We start from the raw sequence: 21,687 nt of genomic DNA on the forward strand, positions 1-21,687 counted from the left end.
TTCCATAATGTATACTTATATTTGGAATGTTGTACCATCAACTGCTGTCATTTACCTGATCCCCAGGTGCTCTTGTGGATCACAAAGAAAGTATTTGGGGTTGGTTGTGGAGGGAGAGAGTGAAAACGTTATTGTGCTGAAATGTGTACTGATATGTGTATGCTGGATGTACCCTGAGCTCTGTAGGCCTCCCTGTTTCTAGGTGTCCCATGTTGCGATCTTAGAGACATTTGTGCCCGGAGGCTAGTCAGGTGTTCCCATGGTTTTAGCATTCATTGGCAACTACTATGGTTTGCAAGTACATTGTAGAGGTGCAGGATTCTGTTGTTGGATGTCTCTTGGGAGGGTTTTTCAATTGCTGCTTTTGAGTGGCTTAGTTGGTATATGTGTAGTGTGTTTAAGTAGAGAAGTTGTGAAGGTTAAAAAAGGTAGGTTACTGGAGGGCCGGGTGGGCAACTTGGAGCATCAATCCGGTGTAGTGAGTAAGGTACTCATGAAGAGATTGTGTGAGGCCCTCTGGAATGGCCTGGTATCTCTGGTAATGGACAACATGCAGTGACTGCTCCTTTGTGAGAATGGGGTAACATGTGAGTAGTGGAAGACCGAGGCAACATGCAGCAGTTGGTACCAAGTAGAGAGCAGGGGACTTTATTCCCAAGGTGAGTCCAGAGTCGGAATTCCAGAAAGGGCAAAGTCCATGTGAGAACCCTAGGACTAACTCAGCATGCTACAATGCCAAGGTGAGACATCCTGGAGCCAGTTCTGTGAATTATGTTGGGCATCAGATGGCAACACATATAAGGGTGCAAATTGCACTGAGCACCATGGGGTTACATCATAGTGACACACTAGGGAGTAAACCCTCAGAGGGGCAAACGTACAATGGGACATACATAAACAGGATCACAGTGTGTCGCCTGGAATCAGTATAATATAGGGCAGACGTGGAATGGTGATCTGCTTATTTATTTATTTACCTATTTGTAAAATACACACATAACCAACAAAGGCTTTGCATATACCAACATTATACATACATTCCAATAAACAACATACTTATAAAGTTAAACATGATATCAGTCTATAAAATCAATATCAATTAAAACAGAATGCAAGTAGATCATTATTTTAGAATTGCTAAAACAACTTCATAAAATGTCATCATATAAAAAATCAGGTTCATGTCATTATCTTGCAAGAATAATTCCCATATATATATCCATTATATTTCTATTGTTCCTGGAGTTATCATAAGCCAGTGGGTATTTTGTGCGCAAAGAGTTCAAGTTTTCACAATAGCATACAGTATGTTTTGCAGATGCAATAGCCATTGATCCACAAAGTCTACAGTATCTTAACGTTTTTCGAAATTCCCAATTTCGCTCCTATGATTTCTAGGGTGTCACACATGTTAAACTTGAACAATAAATAGCATCTAATTATTCTGTATTCAGGAAATGCAATTTGGTGTTGAGGTATAGTCGTTGTCTCTGACCAAGATTCTAAATATAAAACAAAATTATTTTTGGTTGCAAGATTAATCCTGTTTTGTTCTCTGCTATGGTTACGTATTAGTCTTTTCAGCGTCCATTGCTTACACAATAGACACAATAAAATCAAGCTACACACATAAAGCAAGGCATAACCTGGCCTAACAAGTCATGAAAATGCATATAAAAAAATTAGAAGACATTTCAAAGCATCCAAAGGCCTAACAAGGGAAACTAACATGTCTCCCCCGACCGCCACCACACACCTACAACTGGCCTGTGCAGAGAGCTGCCATTTCCCTTTCTCAATTTAAGGCTGCCAATCTCTCTCTCTGGAAATTGGCAGAAGAGTGGAGAGGGCAGTACGGAGATTCCACTCATTAGCATAAACAGAGTGCTAAGGGTTGTAGGAGGCAGGAAATGTAGGTTGAGAGAAAGGGCTGCTGAAGACTGGAAAGCAATCAGTTCACTGTCCTTAGTATGTTAGTTGGCAGGCTGAGCATTGTCTCAAACCTCACTCTAACTTGCTCGGGTGCAGGGCTCAGTGCGTCCTGATGGAACCTCCTGGTGTTTTTCAAATAGTTAAAAAATGTCTTGAATCAGGAATATTTCAAGGAATATTATACAAGCTTGAAACATTTCTCTTTGCACTGTGCTTCAATTGGCAGATGGCAAAAATGTGTCACGTGTTGAGATTTGGACATGGACTCAACCATGTATGATGAATGCTATTAATGTGATTTTCCATTGCCCCTGACATGCGAGGTGAGTATAGATTGTGCTTTCTGACTCAGCATCGAATGCTGTCTAGGTATATGGTTTGTCTGACCTGTTTGGAGGAAGTTGATATTTTTTCTAACTCTGCTTCCTCATTAATTATGCAGATGTTGGACTTTGCTGAATTGCATGTGTAAGGTGTAATATCTTATTGATATTAGTTAGTGAGTGACCAAAAATGTTTACGTAAAGCTAGGCCTTAGGAAAATAAGTTTGGTCAAACATAACTTTGAAAGGGCCTTAATGCTGGGTAATGGCACTGTTACCATCTTGTGAGGCTTTCGGGGAGGCGAGCTGATTATTGCTATTAGCACCCTAAGTGTATTAACCAGGGTGCAGATATGTCGAACTCCTTGTTCCCCACAGATGACCATGACCTCAGGTGAAGTTCCAGTAACTTCTTTATTTAGTTCCAGTACATTATGATGGTCATATAATGTCAGGTACATCTGGGTTCAGGGCAACATACACCTGCATCCTCCCAGGTAGGCTTACACCTCCCAACTGACCAAATAGAACCCCAGTCACACATAAACATTCTAACCCTTAACACTCCATTGTCAATCAATACACTGACCAAAGGTTCCATTAGGATGCAGGATAATACCAAATCCCTACATATCTCCCTTCCTTAGGGACATAAAAACACAAGTAGATAACTTAACCATAATGGCTAATAACAACACGCACACAAACAACCCCCCGTTCAATGCACTTGCCTCATCACTCCTAACTGAGAACATTCTGCTAGTCTCATTACATATTCCAAAATAGTCCACCCAGCCGTGGGACACAATTACAATCAATGCCCCTTCCTCTTTCTACCAAGCGAGGAAAAGGCACCCAACTGCTCAAACATCCGTACCAAAACTTTTACAAATAGAGGCACCCATACCTCTCTTCCTAAGCTTGACTTCATCGTCCCACAAAAGAACACACACACATCTCCCTCACACCCAACAATGTAAACCGGTATGTACCTAAATACACACCACCTCCAACTAGACTGAGTATCCCAGATACCCGGGTAACTACTTCACTTCTTGTGACACCATTACCCCTAAATTGCCCATGTTGAAAGTATTCCTAAATACAATACAGCTCCTATTAGGAAAAACCACACTTCATTCACACCAGCATCATACCAACATCAATGACTCTACTATAGTCTTTGCTGTATCATCATGAAACTCTGAATGGTTTCTAAACCAAACAACCAAACAAAAAACTTTGTTTGACACTTAGCACTCTAAACTTTAGCATTAAATAAGGTCTTAATACATCTGCATTACAAAAGTCCCACCTGTGGAAATAAAACATTAGTGCACATAACTATACTTCAGATTCCACATACCAAACTCTAGCAATGTTGTCAATGCAACCTATATTTCATTAAATATCCATCTGTGAAAGGAAAATGTAACGCTCACCTGATTCCCGTAGAGGTGCCGGTCTTGACTGGGCGTATACCATATCTTCAAAGGTGATGTGTAACACACGGCTGGCTCTTTGGGCTGGTCCTCTGTGCACTGTATGTCTGACTCGAAGGGTAAGATGTCTGCAGATAGAAAATATGGGATTAATGAACTGGGTTATTGAATGTCTCTCTCTTCTTCCCATTCTCTTCTCCGGTAGAACCCCAAAGGTTAACGCTCTCACCTTAGGTAAGTGAACGCCGTGCTCTCCATCTGCCTCGGGGCAGGGTGCTGTAACCAGTTTCTTCACTGGATAAGGGGAGCAGGCCTCTTGACTTCAGAGGACTGCTGTCCGTCGTTTACTGCACAAACGGTAAGTTTCGAGTAATTCTAATGTCTTTAAAGTCTTTAGTAATGATGTCTCTTGTTTTGCAGGGTTCCGGCGATGGCGGATGACGGGCTGAAGTGAGTTGAAGATGGAACCCGTGTGATGAATAGAAGCGCCTGGAAGCACGTAAGTAAGCGCTTGTTGCCTGCTTCACGATGCGCTCTAACTGTCTTTTTATTTTGCAGGTACAAGTTCGGAGCGGCTGCAGGGTGCCGGAATACCCACTGGGTTAGATGTGGAAAGGAGTAATGGCACGTGAGTATTAAAGTTCCCCAATGTCTTTAAACGCACCTTGTTTTGTCTTTCAGATGCGGGATGCAGCGCCAAAGGCCTCTGGACCGTGCGAAGAGTTGGTAAGCTTTTGTCTTTCAGATGCCGGAATGCAGTGTGAAGACCTCCGGAGCGCACGAAGAGTAGGTAAGCCTTTGTCTTTCAGATGCCGGAATGCAGCGCGAGGCGTTGGTGACAGCCGATGGACCAGGTAAGTGAAGAGCTGTCACTGAAGACCGTAATGCTAACCTGTCTTGTCTTTATAGGTGTTGCTGAAGACTGGATTCAGGATGGTAAGCCTTTTTCCTTAGGCCCAGGATCAGATGCAGAAGACACGATGAGCGTTCTGCTGCAGAGGATGCAGAATAACGCAAAGCAAGATTCATCCATCGGGTGTGGTTTAAATAGCCTCCTGTAGTGCTTAGGTGTCTCCTTCCACAGCCACGCCTAGGTAAGAAAAGAGTTCCTGCTTTCCAGAAGAGTTCCAGTGTTCTGCACCTAGGGAGTGGCTCCTGCCCCACCCAACAGGAAAAGTAGTTCCAAACAGAAGAGGATCAGAGGCTCAACTGGCAGGCAAGTAAGCAGCATGGTCTGCTGCAGGTAAGTCCACCCAAGCATTATGAGCCCGGCGCTTCCAGCGCCGGGACTGGGCATATTTATGAGCCTGGTGCCACTGGCGCCAGGACTGGGTCCAAAAGGTCCCAATTGGGACTGGTTGGCACTCGGAACCTGGGTTATGGATCTGCTTCCAAGGGTGTTGGGAAAACCCTGACCTTTTGGAAGCAGAGATCATGACAGTATCCCCCCTCAAGGCCCCTCCCAAACCGGGCTTCTCCAGGGGTTTTGGCTTGTCAGGAAATGTTCAGTGAAATCTTTTGATTAGGCGAGGAGCGTGGACATATTCAGCAGGTTCCCAGGATCTCTCTTGGGGGCCGTAGCCTTTCCAGTCAATTAGGTAAAATAGTTTAGATTTGGAGATCTTGGAGTCCAGAATGCTTTTGACTTCAAACTCGAGTTCTCCATCAACTAGGATAGGTTTTGGAGATTTAGTCAGTCGGGTTTGAGGTTGCACGGGTTTTAATAGAGAGACGTGGAAGACCGGATGTATCTTCATGTGCGGGGGCAAGTCCAACTTGACTGCTACTGGGTTTACTATGGTAGTGATGGAATAGGGACCAAGGTATCTTGGGTTGAATGTGCGTGGCCCTTTTAGAGGTAGATATTTGGTGGATAACCAGACTTGATCCCCTACTTGATATTGACGGGCTTCCTTCCGATGTTGATCTGTTCCTTTCTTGTATTGTTCTTTAGCCCTTTGAAGGTGAGAAACAGCTTCCTTAAAGGCTTGGGTGATTGTAGAATGCAGGTAGTCTACTGCTGGTGTTTCAAGATCTTGGAGGGGATCCAACTCCGAGGTTCGAGGGTGACTGCTGTACAAAAGAAAAAACGGGGTTTTCCCAGTTCCCGAATGGACAGAGTTATTGTAGGCATATTCGGCTATCCAAAGGATGTCTTTCCAAGTTTTTTCAGTTTGTTGCAGCATGCAGCGTAAATACTGTTCCAGAGTTTGATTGGTCCTCTCGGTTTGTCCGTCGGTCTGAGGGTGGTGACTGGTCGATAGTCTCACATCAATTTGAGCCGACCGACAGCAACTTCGCCAAAAATGAGAAATAAATTGACTACCTGGATCCGAAATTAGAACCGAAGGAAAACCGTGCAGTCGGACGATGTTTTCGAGAAATTCTCGGGCCAGAGTTGCTGCTGTTGGCAAGCCTTTGAGCGGAATGAAATGCGCCATCTTGGAGAATAAGACCACGATTACTAGAATCGTATTGTATCCGGAGCATGGAGGTAGATCGGTGATGAAGTCCATAGAAAGCGTATGCCAAGGGCGAGGTGGGATGTCAATAGGGCGTAAGAGGCCTGCTGGTCTTTCCTTTTGACTCTTGTTTTGGGCGCATACTCCACAGGACATTATAAAGTCTCTGATATCTTTTTTCCAAGACGGCCACCAGAAGTAGCGCTTGATCTTTTCTGAGGTCTTGGCCATACCGGGATGTCCTTCCATTAAAGAATCGTGATAACAAGAGATTACTTTTTTCTGTAAATCTGTGCTGGGTAGGTATAATCGTTCTTGGAAATACAATAAGTTGCCCTTTACTGCAAAGTCCTTTCCCTGCAGATGCCAATTCTGTATGTCTGCTAGAGTTACAAGTTGCCTGGCTTTATCCTTAACTTCCTCTATGGATTGTGTGGCGATTACACCCAGAATTCTTTGTTCGGGAATGATTGGTACAGGTTTAGGGTTGATCAAGTGTTCTTCCACTCCCATCCGAGAAAGGGCATCAGCTTTACCGATTTTTGTACCAGGTCGATAGGTAATTATGAAGTCAAACTCGGCAAAGAATAATGCCCAACGGAGTTGTCTAGAGGATTGGGCTTTTGCGTTTTTCAAATATTGCAGGTTTCGGTGATCCGTAATCACAGTAACGGTGTGTCGGGCCCCCAGCAGATAATGCCGCCAAGCCTTAAAGGCAGACTTGATAGCCAGATGTTCCTTGTCAGTAATCGTGTAATTGATTTCAGGAGGCGAGAATTTGCGGAACCAAAATGCCACGGGATGCAACTGATTGGTTACCGGGTCCTTTTGTGATAGAACTGCCCCCATGGCAAGGCTTGAAGCATCAGTTTCCACGATGTAGGGGAGTTCGGGGCGAGGGTTTTTTAAGATTGGTGCAGAGATAAATTTAGTCTTCAAATCGTGGAAAGCTTGTTCCGCCTCGGTAGACCATTCAAAACGTTTGTTTTTCTTTAACAAGGCAGTGATGGGCTGGACTATTCGAAAGAATTCGGGGATAAACCTGTGGTAAAAGTTAGCGAAGCCTAACATGCTTTGCACACCTTTTACGGAGGATGGTGATGGCCATTTGAGAACTGCATCGACCTTCATTGAATCCATACGCACTCCGCCAGGTGATAATATGAATCCCAAGAATTCAACTTCAGTCACGTTGAAAACACATTTTTCCAACTTAGCGAAAAGTTTGTGTTGACGCAATCTTTCGAGGACCATTTTCACGTGTTTCCGATGTTCAGATTCCGATGAAGAATAAACGAGGATGTCGTCAATGTAAACAACAACACACACATCTATGAGCTCTCTGAGGACATCGTTCATAAAATATTGAAAGGCGGCCGGGGCATTGCAAAGTCCGAAGGGCATGACCTGATATTCAAATAGCCCATACTTGGTGCGGAAGGCCGTCTTCCATTCATCGCCCTCTTTTACTCGTACCAAGTGGTAAGCTCCTCTAAGATCCAGCTTTGTATATATGCATGCTTTTCTGACTTGGTCCAGGAGTTCAGGGATCAAAGGTAACGGATATCTATTCTTAACGGTGATCTGGTTCAGGGAGCGATAATCTATACAAGTTCTAAGGTCTCCTTCCTTTTTTGGAACGAAGAACAAAGCTGAAGAAGCAGGGGACTTGGAAGGACGAATAAACCCATTTGCCAGGTATTGATCCAGGTATTGTCGAAGGTGAAGGTTCACAGGCTCGGTGAGGGCATAAATTCTACTACAAGGAGGAGTAGATCCAGGTATCAGGTCTATCTGGCAGTCATAAGACCTATGAGGAGGTAGAGAGTTAGCCTGATCCTTCCGGAAAACATCTTGGTATTCTAGGTATTTGGGAGGTAACTGGGGAGTCTCTGAAGAAATTGCTGCCAGTGCAACACCAGGTGGAGGGTGACAAGTAGAGACACATTCTGAAAACTGGACCGTTCTTGCTCGCCAATCGATCAGAGGATTGTGTTTCTCTAACCAAGGTATTCCTAGAATAATCTGAAACTGAGGGGCCTTGATCACATCGAACACGATCTTCTCATGGTGTCCATCTTGACTTACTAGCGTCACTTCTTGAGTGGTATGCGTTACTGGCCCGGAGGCTATCTCCGTACCATCCACCGTAGTAATGACGTCCTTTACAGCCTTGGGACAAAGAGTTAGATTCATCCTCAAAACCATTTCATGATCCACATAATTGCCGATGGCACCGCTGTCGACGTAAGCTTCAATTGCATGTAATCGATCCGGATTATCAGGGCTAATGAGGACCATAGGTATCACGAAATGCGAGGTCACGGAACTGGTTTTTACACTCGGCAAGAGGACCTCTATTCTTGTCGGGCGAGGTCGTTTCCCTGCTCAGAGTTTGTAACTTTGGTAACTGCAGCTTCTACTGCCTTCTTGGCAGGTTTCACCGGACAGTCTCGAAGAAAGTGCCCTGAGTTTCCGCAATAGAGGCATAATTGCAACTGTTTTCTCCTTTCCCACTCCTTTTGTGTTAGAGGACCTTTCAGACCCGCTATTTGCATGGGTTCCCCGGAGTCTACTCCTTTGGAAGGAGTTGGCGGTTTGGAAAATACTCGTGCATCAAACTTGGAACGATCGGCCTTCCTGTTCTGCAGTCTGTGATCTATTTGAACGACTAATTCTATATAGTCCGAACAATCTTGTGGGGGATTCACTACTTGGGCTAACACATCTTTGAGCTCTCCACGTAGACCTCTATAAAACAGCGTAATCCTTTTGTCCTCAGGCCATTGAGTTTCCACTATGAGTCTGTTGAAAGACGCAATATAAGCCAAAAGGTCTTGATTACCTTGTCGCAACGAAAGAAGCTCATTGTCCAAGGCCTGCCCCTGTGAATGTCTTGTGAACAGTTTTTCCATACTGAGCTGAAAAGCTTGAAAATCATGGAGGACCGGATCATCTTGATTTACTAGAGGGATCGACCAGTCTGCCGCATTGCCACTAAGGTATGAAAGCACGAAAGCTACTTTAGCTTGATCAGTTGGAAAGGCTGCTGGCCGGCATAAGAAATGCAACCGGCACTGATTGATAAATACTGCAAACCTCTTTGGGTCACCAGAAAATCGTTTGGGCGGAGCCAGAGGTACATTCCCAGGTAGGTTGATCTGCACTGGATTCATAGAGGATGTAGAAGGACGATTTCCCCCAGATGCGGGTAACGGGGTCTGTCCGGCTTGTGACTGTAGCAATTGTCTAGCGAGATCATCTGTTCGCTCCTTGGAAATAATCAGTTCCCTTCTTAGAGCGTTCGGTTCCTGATGGGCTGCATGCACTTCTGCCCTTAGTTCCCCAAGTAACTGGGCTAGCTGGTCGGTATCCGAGGTTTCCATAGCGCCTGGACGGGAGTTTTGTGGTAGGCTTTGCGTTCTGTAACGCTCACCTGATTCCCGTAGAGGCGCCGGTCTTGACTGGGCGTATACCGTATCTTCAAAGGTGATGTGTAACACACAGCTGGCTCTTTGGGCTGGACCTCTGTGCACTGTATGTCTGACTCGAAGGGTAAGATGTCTGCAGATAGACAATATGGGATTAATGAACTGGGTTATTGAATGTCTCTCTCTTCTTCCCTTTCTCTTCTCCGGTAGAACCCCAAAGGTTAACGCTCTCACCTTAGGTAAGTGAACGCCGTGCTCTCCATCTGCCTCGGGGCAGGGTGCTGTAACCAGTTTCTTCACTGGATAAGGGGAGCAGGCCTCTTGACTTCAGAGGACTGCTGTCCGTCGTTTACTGCACGAACGGTAAGTTTCGAGTAATTCTAATGTCTTTAAAGTCTTTAGTAATGATGTCTCTTGTTTTGCAGGGTTCCCGCGATGGCGGATGACGGGCTGAAGTGAGTTGAAGATGGAACCCGTGTGATGAATAGAAGCGCCTGGAAGCACGTAAGTAAGCGCTTGTTGCCTGCTTCACGATGCGCTCTAACTGTCTTTTTATTTTGCAGGTACAAGTTCGGAGCGGCTGCACGGTGCCAGAATACCCACTGGGTTAGATGTGGAAAGGAGTAATGGCACGTGAGTATTAAAGTTACCCAATGTCTTTAAACGCACCTTGTTTTGTCTTTCAGATGCGGGATGCAGCGCCGAAGGCCTCTGGAGCGTGCGAAGAGTTGGTAAGCTTTTGTCTTTCAGATGCCGGAATGCAGTGTGAAGACCTCCGGAGCGCACGAAGAGTAGGTAAGCCTTTGTCTTTCAGATGCCGGAATGCAGCGCGAGGCGTTGGTGACAGCCGATGGACCAGGTAAGTGAAGAGCTGTCACTGAAGACCGTAATGCTAACCTGTTCTTTCTTGTCTTTATAGGTGTTGCTGAAGACTGGATTCAGGATGGTAAGCCTTTTTCCTTAGGCCCAGGATCAGATGCAGAAGACACGATGAGCGTTCTGCTGCAGAGGATGCAGAATAACGCAAAGCAAGATTCATCCATCGGGTGTGGTTTAAATAGCCTCCTGTAGTGCTTAGGTGTCTCCTTCCACAGCCACGCCTAGGTAAGAAAAGAGTTCCTGCTTTCCAGAAGAGTTCCAGTGTTCTGCACCTAGGGAGTGGCTCCTGCCCCACCCAACAGGAAAAGTAGTTCCAAACAAAAGAGGATCAGAGGCTCAACTGTAAGCAGCATGGTCTGCTGCAGGTAAGTCCACCCAAGCATTATGAGCCCGCCGCTGACTGGGCATATTTATGAGCCTGGTGCCACTGGCGCCAGGACTGGGTCCAAAAGGTCCCAATTGGGACTGGCTGGCACTCAGAACCTGGGTTATGGATCTGCTTCCAAGGGAGTTGGGAAAACCCTGTCCTTTTGGAAGCAGAGATCATGACAGAAAAGCGTGTTAGTTAAACATGACCGTACCACAATTTTTTGCCTTTGCATCATAACATTACCAAGTATTTGTTGACAGAGGTAACAGAGGCCACGACTTTTACACACCCCGTGCACACCTATCAAACATGCTTACTACCACTTGCAAGATACCTCTCATACCAATGTACCTACAACATAAATACCAAATAGCATTTCAGAAAACACTATTACTACGCATATCTCAATCTCTTTCTACTAATATGCAATTTTAACCTACTTAATAAAACCTCACATTTGGATCACTTAATCCCTTGGTTGACTAATTACAAGCACCCTTGAGACCTAAATCCAATCTAAAAACTATAAACTTTGTTCTCTGCTCTTAAGCTTCAACAACTTCCATGAAGTACCCCTATTACAGGACAACCTATCCCACAAGAAACTACACCTGACAACATACAGGTTCACGCTCTCATGCACTCACACTGTCCAAATGCCATTCAGGCCTCACATGACAACAGATTCTGAATCAATAACTAATTATAACTACTTAACCAATTCAATGAAGGCAAGACCAAATTGCTTCCTTTACTTATGCTCGTGAAAGCATCATCTCTTAACTTAAAAGTACCTCTGTTATTCATTCCGGCAATTAAGATCATTCACAACTTAAGCTTTTTGAAAAAAATTCCAACGGGCGGAAATGCAGCCGCCCACAACAGAAATGGATTTATCAATCCATCTGCCACACTTCCTTTTGTAAATATCACCTCCCAAAGCGTTCCTTTCCTGGTATGTTCATAATGCTGCTTTTCATTTCTGCCAGCCGCCTGCTATAAAAATTGTACTCCCTTTGCCTCCTACCGCATCTCTCAGTTCTTAAGTAGGCTCCAAGCCCCTCAGGAACTACTGACAACATGCCCTCAAAGATCCTCATCACCTCATATAAGTGATAGCTCCTACATGCACCTCCTTAGCGCTGCTGCAAATGGGCCCTTGCCCCTCCAGGCACTACACATGTTGTCTTGGGCAATATTCTTTCATCTCTGCACATGGGCTCTAAGCCCCTAAGGTGCAGCCACGGGCTACAAGTCTCTTAGGTGCAGGTATGGGCTCCAAGTCCCCTCAAACGCTGGAATGGCCCCCCTGGACCCTCCTCTGCTCCAGGCGCTTTTCACCTTCGCCACCAATCTTCTATTTAACATATAGGCGCAGCTTAGGTTCCCAACCTCTTCTATTGCTGCTGCCCCAACTCCAGGCCTCAAGCTGTACAACATCACTCCTCATTGTTTCTTTTCCCGGCGCAGCTTAGGCTCCAAGCCTCTCCTGTTGCTACTGCCTTGGGCTTATAGTCCTCAGTTGCACAGCATGCCTCCTCATTGCTTAATTTCCAGGCGGAGCTTAGGCTCCAAGCCTCTCCTGTTGCTACTGCCTTGGCTATATCCCTCAGCTGCCCAGCATGGCTTCCTCATAATTTCCAGGCGTAACTAGACCCCAGGCCTCTTCAAATTGCTACTGCCATGGGCACCAAGCCCTCCATGCTGCAGCTAGTGGTCCCAGACCCCTTAAGCAATCAGTCTCTGGGCCCTCAGCCCCTCCTCAGTCTCTTGCTTTCCTCTTTCCCTGACCTGTCCTTCTAGTGACAGGCCAGCTGGCCCCTGGCTCTGGCGCAGCCCCTTACTTTCTGCCCCTGAGCTCCATGCGCTGGGCCCTTCTGCGCCTACAGTTTTAAGCGCTCGCCCTACCTGGGAGGACTTCTTCTTGGGTTGGGGGGAGGTGTATGTGCCATCTTCAATGCTGTCCCCCCAGCACAGCCAGCATCCTCGTCGCCAATGTAGAACTCCTTGTTCCCCACAGATGACCATGACCTCAGGTGAAGTTCCAGTAACTTCTTTATTTAGTTCCAGTACATTATGATGGTCATATAATGTCAGGTACATCTGGGTTCAGGGCAACATACACCTGCATCCTCCCAGGTAGGCTTACATCTCCCAACTGACCAAATAGAACCCCAGTCACACATAAACATTCTAACCCTTAACACTCCATTGTCAATCAATACACTGACCAAAGGTTCCATTAGGATGCAGGATAATACCAAATCCCTACAAGATACCAATGGTACAAATATTGACCCAACATGGTTGCCATGGAAATGGAAGGCGGGGCATCATGTGGATACCCTCTTCCATTTACACGGCGGCCCTCGAAGCAGCTGAAGAGTGGCCCAGTGCTTCCCTCGAAACAGACCGTTAAGTGGGAGGGAGAGGAGACCGGCTGGGAGGTGGCAAGATAGAGGAGTGGACATAAAATGGTGGGGGGCCAATGGGAAGCTGGAGGGCAGGTGTGAGCAGTGTGCAGCTTGCTGCAAACCCGGGCTAAGATCGTTCGATTCAGCCCAGGTTCGGAGTAACCTCATTGGCCACGCCTGCCTCAGATGCTAATCTTTCATTAGCTGTAAATAGTCTCTTTTGTCAAGGGGCTTAAGACTCAGGTCCTCAATTGGGCAATGGTATGTCAGATGCAGTGTTTCATAGCTGTTCTTTGTGGGAGGCTGGTTGAAATCTTTTCAGCAGGGAAAGAGAATTCTTGCTTCAATAAACTCAGAGCACTCTTGATTTGGTCCTGCCCTTCACAAAACCTGAAGTTTCCACCCTAGCTGGTTTGTCCCTCCCAGACAAGTTGGACACCTAGTGTTGGCTCTCTTTGAGTTCCTTTAGGTGGTCATGTCGCAGAGCCTTGTAAATGGAATTGTAAATATGCAGTTCACTATAATGTCTGACCTTGCAACTATCCCATATCCATACACGCCCGCAGATTCCCAGGCAGGGGTGTTGCTAGGTTTGGAAAAGTTCCGGGGCTATGCAAATTTTGGGACTAGCCTTTTGGGTTGTAACCCCTGAGCTTCTATCCGGGGCTACAACCAAAAGACCCGGGTCTATAGTCCCCTCAGCCCCACCCCTCCACCCCCCACACCCCAGCAACACCTCTGTTCCCAGGGTTCAAAACTAACCAGCTTGCCTTCCAGCAAACAAGAACCCTGACGTTAGGATCCACCAGGGACCAACATGATTTCCTTTTCCTGTGCCTGGCACATCTTGGATGCCTTCCAACAATGAAGGGAGCCAGTGACTCCTCGATTGCGTGATAGACAAGCGCTATACACGATTACACGATACACATTAACAGACACACTGAAAAGGGGTCATTGAGCTCTCAGCAGCTCACTGTAGACACAGGCGCCTGGGATGGCCCCGGTACACTGGAGAATCACTCAGTGCGTGGAGAGTAACGTCAGAGCCAGCAGTGATGTGTACTTTAAACAATAGTGATATACTCATTAGAAACTGTTGTTAAACGTTATTACATACTAAATATTCATCCGTTTTTAATTCGTGCACAATATAATAATGCGATCCCTGCCTCTGTGGTGCACATTTCAACATTTGACATGAATTTCTAATAAATGACTTGTTTTAGATCGCTTTTACGGTTGGTGACACTTTATTGACCTTGTAAAATGCATCACTTCGGCCCGTCCAGTAGCGCATTAGCAAGCACAGCTTTGTATTAGTGGAACGGCACTTAATGCCATTTTTTTCTTCTTCACGTGCTCAATTCAGAAATCTAAAATAGCCAACGAAAATGACATGCAAACCTTATGGCCATTTGTTCTCATTATAAAACGTGGTAATGTCATGGCTGACTTACAAAGATGATGACCAGAAAGGCCATGACATTATGACATTACATTTTGTCAATAATGAGAAATTGCTTCTTTTGCATCATTCTGGGGGGCTCTGAAAGGAGGACAATGTTCATGTAGGTTTTTCAAAAAACAAGCACAACAGACAATCCGGTGTTATGTCGCGGGAACTTCCGCCGCTGACGTCTCAAGGCTAGACTAAACGCGAAACAGGTTCGCTTTCTGGTACGCCAATAATTGCAATAACGAGGCGGGGTATGTATTGATGACGTAATATTATACAATGCGGGTTGATAATATTGTGGATTCTGTTAGTGCATTTCTCATAACTGTCAACACACAAACAAAATAGGAGGCATATATTAGAGGAGACCTAAGCTTAGCCTGCCACTGGCCTTCAGCTTCTTCCAAATCTTCACTCACCATCTTGGAATGTTGGAAGACCCACTCTGCTCTGCAATACTGCCCCTAGAGGCAGGATATCGTGCACCTCCACCTCGCATTGCCTGCTCATCTGGCACACACACACTACTACGGCCCAGAACTACAGAACCGGAAAATCTTGGGGCCAGAAGTGGTCTGAAAGCCTGGATCGGGAGCTCAGCTGGAGTCCAGTGCTTATCCAGCACAAGAACATGCGGTTCTGCGAATGGTCTCACAGAAACACTTGCATTGTTCCTTTATACTTGCTTCTAGTTTCGGCACTTGTCTCAGGTCACAGTGCTTTGACGCCCACGGGTTTAAGCGCTATGCAAATAAATAAATAAAATACATATACTCAAAAGTATGATATAAGGGGAAGCCACTTGCAGAAGAGGAAAACAAGGAGTCAGTCATCACAATAGGCCTCCATTGTCACACAGTTGAGAACAACGGAGTTTCCAGCCCAAGGGCAGGGCCAGGATGTGAGAACCAGAGTGAGGATCACTCAGTGGGAGGGAATAGTCAGGGGAAGTCCCACATCAGAACTGGAAGTCATTCTCAGAGGTGGGGCCCAGTGGGGACTCCCTACAACAGCTGCCTGAAGATATGTGTCTGGGTTTCCTTACCCCAGAGAGACAGAAATGCAGGAACAGGCAGACTCAGTCGGAGAAAGGACCAGCCAAGAGAAGGAATGAGCCAATCCCAAGTAGTATTTAGGTATCAGTAAAACCAAAAGGCACAGAGTAGTAGCACACCGAAACCACTTAAACCTGAGACTAATAACCCAGGAGTGGGGAAACTTGAGAGGCACAGAGAAGACAGGTGCAGGAAACCCTTCACCCCGACTAAAGGGAAGTCCTTTCATGGAGAAGGTGAATAAAGACTGTAGGAACCCCTTAAAATTTGAACTGGGACTACATTGCAAGTCCACCTGATGCTATCCTAAGGTTTCACAAGACTCAAGAGTGCCCTGATTTACATTGGAGGGCCAGTTTGTTGTTTTAGTCGTCCTGTGTTGCATTCTTTATATAAAAGAAAATAGTTTAGCGTACATTTCCATCTTGGCCTGGTTATTGGTCCCTGTCACCCAGTTGACAACCGCAATAGAGGTAAACCCCAGTGCCTCACACCCCAAGTCCCCAACAATCCAACAATAAACAGAGCCCCTAAAAAGACATGACCATGACAATCCTTGCATGCTAGTCACCAGGCCCACGTATGCCTCCGCAGGAGCCCCTTGTATCCCTTCTGGAGCCTAATTTGCCTTTGATTCTGCCACACTCTCTACCAGCCCCTGAGAGGTCTGTGTAACCCTGGCCAGTGAGTCTAATAGTCTTCTGGTCTCCTCATCAGCCCCCCAAATAAAGGCCTCATTCCGCTCACCGCTTCACCTTTTACAGGAAAGAGCCCTTTCACTCCCAGACCCTGCTCCTCAATTGCCTTCCTGATGCTTTCCAGTTCAAGGAGTTGACAGACGCTGACATGTCTTCACTCGACTATCCAGCAGGGATAAGGAAGAAATGTTTCTCACAAAACCTCAACTGTCTATCCTCCCACTTGCAAAATGTACAAGACACTGGGGAAAGGGACTACCCATATTGACCAGTATGCCCCACCCTAGTTGAAGACGAAGTGTATTTTATCTTCTTCTGCCCATTGTGCAAAAAACAGAGAGTCAGATGGTTGAAGCCATTATTAATCTTGCAGACGACTAATTCCACGAGAGAAGCTCTACTGTCATGAAACTATGCATGTCGTCAATATTCTTAATGCAATATCGATGTTCTTATTTGCCGAATTGAAACAAGGGAACGTTTCTTCAAAAACTGTTAGAGATCAGCTGGATGCATGTCATAGTTCTAGAAATGTTGATCCCTGACACTCTCCAACCCTGACCAGTGAAGAGTGAAGGTGTTCACGATGTATTGAGCAACTGAGACCTCCCCTGATTACTTTGTTCTCTTTATTTAGCGAAATTGTATGAAAAGTGGTTTTATCATTTTTATTGTTGTGTGTGCTTGATCTGCTTTTATGGTGCACAGCTGAAATAAAGCGAATAGTAAATTAAAATAAATTGAATTGACCTTAATTTAAGGAATATGAAGCATTAAAGCATAGGTTGTGTGCCATGGAAACCACCAGAGAGCATCCTTGATGGGAATGGTGGGATTTCCAGACGGCACAGAGGAATCGGAAGTTAGGGATTTCTGCAGGACCGGGATGCGAGACCCACTGGACTTTTTATCAGAGAATGGATTGCCCAATATTCTTTGCTGCTATAACTTGCCAGATATGAAGGGGCATGTAATAAAGGGGAGGGGGGGGTCTGACCCGGCACATCACAGTCCAGTTGGGCAGTGGTGTCAAGAGTAAAAAGGTCTTGGCAACAGTTGGAGTGAAGAAGGGCCTGCTCCATGTTTCCAAGAGAAGGGTTTATGCCTGCCACTTTGTACGTGAAGCGACTAGCCATAGAAAGACTCCTATTCCCTTTACTTGTGGTGTTTTTGAAAAAGCTTGTTTAAGTGGATTCATCCTAAATGCTGGTGCTATTAGGGGTGGTTGAGAATGGATCCCAATGCTTGAATGCGGGGTGCTAAGGGGGATCATAGTGTATTTTATTAAATACTGAATCTGGAGAAATGCAAAATGATTGTATCAATGCAGAATGCCTTATTCCTAGCTACAATCAAGAGATACGGGTTATGTTTGACATGACTTTAGCAGCGGCTATTAGAAAGTAGTCAATGACACACTAATGTGCATCGACCTGTGCTGAAAGGCACAAACACTTCTCTGAAAGCATGACCCTTTGCATTGCATGTGCTGCTCCTAAGGAGAATGTTATCCACATCTCTTGCGCTTCTGAAACTCATTTCTAGCAAACTAATGTCATAAGAAAGGTATTGTTTACTTTATGAATAATCTGCCTGTGCCTTTCATTAGAACTTTGTGTTATTTTCTTTGTACAGGTGAAAAGTAATGGGATACTTGTCACAAGGTTGTTAACCACCGAGGGATACTGGGAGATCTGAGGCCCAGTGGAGACACCAACTCGGTGCTGTGACCCCTGGAGCTGGTAAGAAGGGGACCCCCAGACTTGTGACAGTTGCATCCATGATTTAGTGTCATTAACAGATGGGTTTGCTGGCTGCCTAAGAAAGGAAAACGGATGAAGACCACTCTCAGAAAGACGTTTGCAGAGATTAGGCGTGCATCAATGACTGTGTACTCCTTTCAGCACAGTTCAAGGCTCCACGCATGAAGTGGGCCTCTGTGAGTGGACACGTGATCCCTATCATGAAGCGCAAATTGGAGCCGCCGGTAAATTCCCTGACAATGGTAGAAAGCACTCAGGCTGCACATCCGCACGGAGGCAAATTATGCTGGAAACAAGGTAGACAAACATATGTCACAGATGGCTCACAGAACATTATTATGATTTTTTTTATCAGGACGATAGGTCCGTCCCCTTCTTTCTCTCATCTAAATGTACCAATTTCCCCCTAAACCAGGCATACCTGATTCCCATGTTAGTATATGCTGCTGGTTTCTTCCTACTGTCTAAGTTCTGTCTTGGATATGAAGGAGAGCCTAAAGGCAAATGGCCTATCTGTCTAAGCTCCCTCAGGGACCTCCTAGACAGGCCCTGCACTATCACTGAGTTTAGTCCTAAGGGTTACTATAGGGATGTGCCTTACAGACTCTCAAGCTCCACACTGTCTTCATACGCTCACACTCTGATGTCCTCTCCCAGTCTCTTCCTATCACTCTCCCTTGACTCATTCTACTATCTTGCCTCCTACTCCACCCAATGTCTCCCCTTCATTCCTCTTTGTCTTCCTCCTCTGTCCGTTCGATCTCTCTCACCTGCCTCCACCCTTCAGTCTTATTAGTCCCTCCTCCACACTACTATTCCCTCCTCCACACTACTACTACTCCTCCACATTACTACCACTTCTCTCCACCTTCTTCCCAGTTACACTGCTTTCACGCTCACAATCACTTTCCACTCACTCCCTACACTCCCTCTAACACTCTTAGTCATGGACCTTGCACGCACACTCGCCACTCAGTACCACTTGCTATCACCACTCAATAGCTCATCTTTTCCACAAACCATCTCCATGCTTCAATCTACCGTCCTTCCTCCTGCTGGTCTCTTGGTGTGCCATCTCTTCTTCTTATGACCTTACCTGAATAACCAACAACTTCCCGTTTCCCATTTCCCCTCTTATCCTACCCTTCCTTCTGCCATTGAATTACTGAACCAGACCAGGCCTTGTCTTCACCCTCAGGGAAGGGTTACAATCGGTGCAGGTTACAAATAGTGTGTGTAACCCCCACCCCTGTTCTCTGTGCTCTGCCGCAGCAATTTAAGAATGGTGGCCTACGATGTAAAGTGTCTGAGTTTGCGTTGCGAGCCTTAGTGCAGTGACTCCCAAGGTAAGTGGGAGTTACCTGCTCTCTTGTCCCTGATGATCTAGGTAGGTTGCTGTGGTTAGGCGGCTATGTGTAGCTGTGGTTCAGAGCAGTGGGCGGCATCTGGAGAATCTGTGTACAATCTCTGGTTCTTCTTTCTCTGGTGCTCTCTCTCCATGCTGTCCATCAGCTCATACAACTGCAGGAAAGTTGCAATGGGCTCTGATGGGTTGCTGTACTGGGGTTTGTCTTCTGTACTACTATTTCCTCACTTGTGGCTCTAGATAAAAAGATAACACTTGGACAGCACTTTCTTGAAGAAGTATGGGGTGATGCAAGTTGGTTCTGGACGTATCTATAAACAGGTACTTGTGGAGGGGACAGGAAATGGGGCCCTGTCCACTATCACCTCCCCCCTGTGAGGGAGGACTGACGTCCACTCTGGTAGACATCCCACACTGGGTTGAGAGGGGTTCCTATCCACTTGAGACAAGGGCAGGTTGCTTGACACATCTCCACCTTTTCTCCTAAGTCGTCCTCTTTGTCGTGGCCACTAGAAAACTTGCTTCCCTGATGTCAAGGTTTGTTTTTCCTTAGGACCTCCTGGAGACAAAGGTTTAACACTGGGAAATCTGTACCCAACAGAACCTCCTCTGGGAGCCCCAGGATTACAATCATTGGCATAGTGATCTATTTGTGCAATACTTGGACTTCCGTCTAATCTTTGTAAGTGCATTCAGATGACAGGAGTTGAGCATGTATTAGGGAGCCTGGCCAAATGAGTTCATCAGAAGATGCATGTCCACCAGCTGATTCACATAGGGAGCAGCATGTCTCCTGCCACAGTGTTATGAAAATCGAGTCGGCTCCGCATTCCTGGTAATAAGAGCATTGTGGCTCCAGTGTTCTTTTAAAAAGCTAAATTGGAACTGTGACCTTCCTTGATCATCGGTCTAATCTTCTCCAAGGTGCACATTCTCAAATGCTTTGTGATATATAAAAATAATAAACAACAACCTATACCTCGTTTTGGAGATGGTGGCTGCACATTTCCATGGTTAACTGTGTTTTCCTGATGAAGACGTGGTTAATTACTTTCAGTTGAAACCGGTCTTTTTTTTTAAAGCAGCCAGAAAATGGAAATATGAAAACATATTTTCTCTCCATTTTGGTCCACATGTGCAAATAAAATCTGTCATTGTCCCATGTTTTAGAACAGTTTTTCTTTTTGGTTTTTGGAATAAAGCATGAAGAAATTGTGATTATGTATGGCTGTTGAAAGTATGGGTATGGTTGACTGTATTGATTCATCGTCAGTACGGTTGAAAAGTGTTTTCTTGTCTTCCTGCTTTGATTAATTTTTTTTCTTGGATTTGCTCATGATTAAATCACATTATTTTGTATTAATAAATAAATGTTGTTATATCGTTGTAATTCATTCCTGTGGACTCCCTTTATCTGTGGTTGAATGGCTGGATGATGATGACACCTTTAGAATGCTGATCTTGGACACATCCAACTAGTTTCTCCAGTAGTGCATAGCGTCTGCTATCTGGGTTCTGCTCCTTCTTCCTCCTCAGGAAATACAGAGATATTCGGGTTGTTGTTTTTCGTCCACCAAGTCTGGTTGTCCTTCCTGCTTGCGATGTTTTGGAGACGCCCAATCACCTTCGGTTCTTCTTTGATGTTTTGTGTGCAGAATTGGGCCAGGTGTCCACACTTCCCACAGGAATAACCCTTAAAGACCTCTGGACAGGCTGGAATTTCAAGCCTTTACCAGTCTCTTGATGTAGGTCACAGTTGCGCTCTCTTCTCTTATGCACTCCAGTGGCATAATGTCCGTAGGTTTCTTGCTGCCCCTACTTGTAGGTTGGGCATAAATGGCTCTCTGATGGGTCTGAGCAGATTGGTGACATGCCGCCCTTAATTCACTAGGGCATTAACAAGAGTTTATTATACCAACAAAGGATACGGGTGGAATATTAACATGAGAGGATACAATATTGATCCAAATTATTTCTTCTTAACCTTCACTGAAGAATCCTTTCTATTCTTTACACCCACTGCCCGATGTATTAACACAGCCAGAGTGAGGAATCAATTGAAAGGATGAGTAATTACGCACACTCTCCAATCT

The 21,687-nt window shown here is 45.5% G+C and overlaps 1 long non-coding RNA gene across 1 annotated transcript in view; it reads left to right on the top strand.

Annotated features, from left to right (window-relative positions):
• Positions 1-20,973, top strand: part of LOC138504393 (uncharacterized) — a 57,915-nt gene extending 36,942 nt beyond the window's left edge. Inside the window, exon 2 of the long non-coding RNA XR_011279836.1 lies at positions 18,101-20,973. This is a non-coding gene — a long non-coding RNA (uncharacterized lncRNA). The remainder of the gene's footprint in view (positions 1-18,100) is intronic.
• The last annotated feature ends 714 nt before the right edge of the window (positions 20,974-21,687 follow it).

Source organism: Ambystoma mexicanum, chromosome 11 (genome assembly GCF_040938575.1).
Source record: "Ambystoma mexicanum isolate Mex_15411 chromosome 11, UKY_AmexF1_1, whole genome shotgun sequence".
Classification (NCBI taxonomy): Eukaryota; Metazoa; Chordata; class Amphibia; order Caudata; family Ambystomatidae; genus Ambystoma; species Ambystoma mexicanum.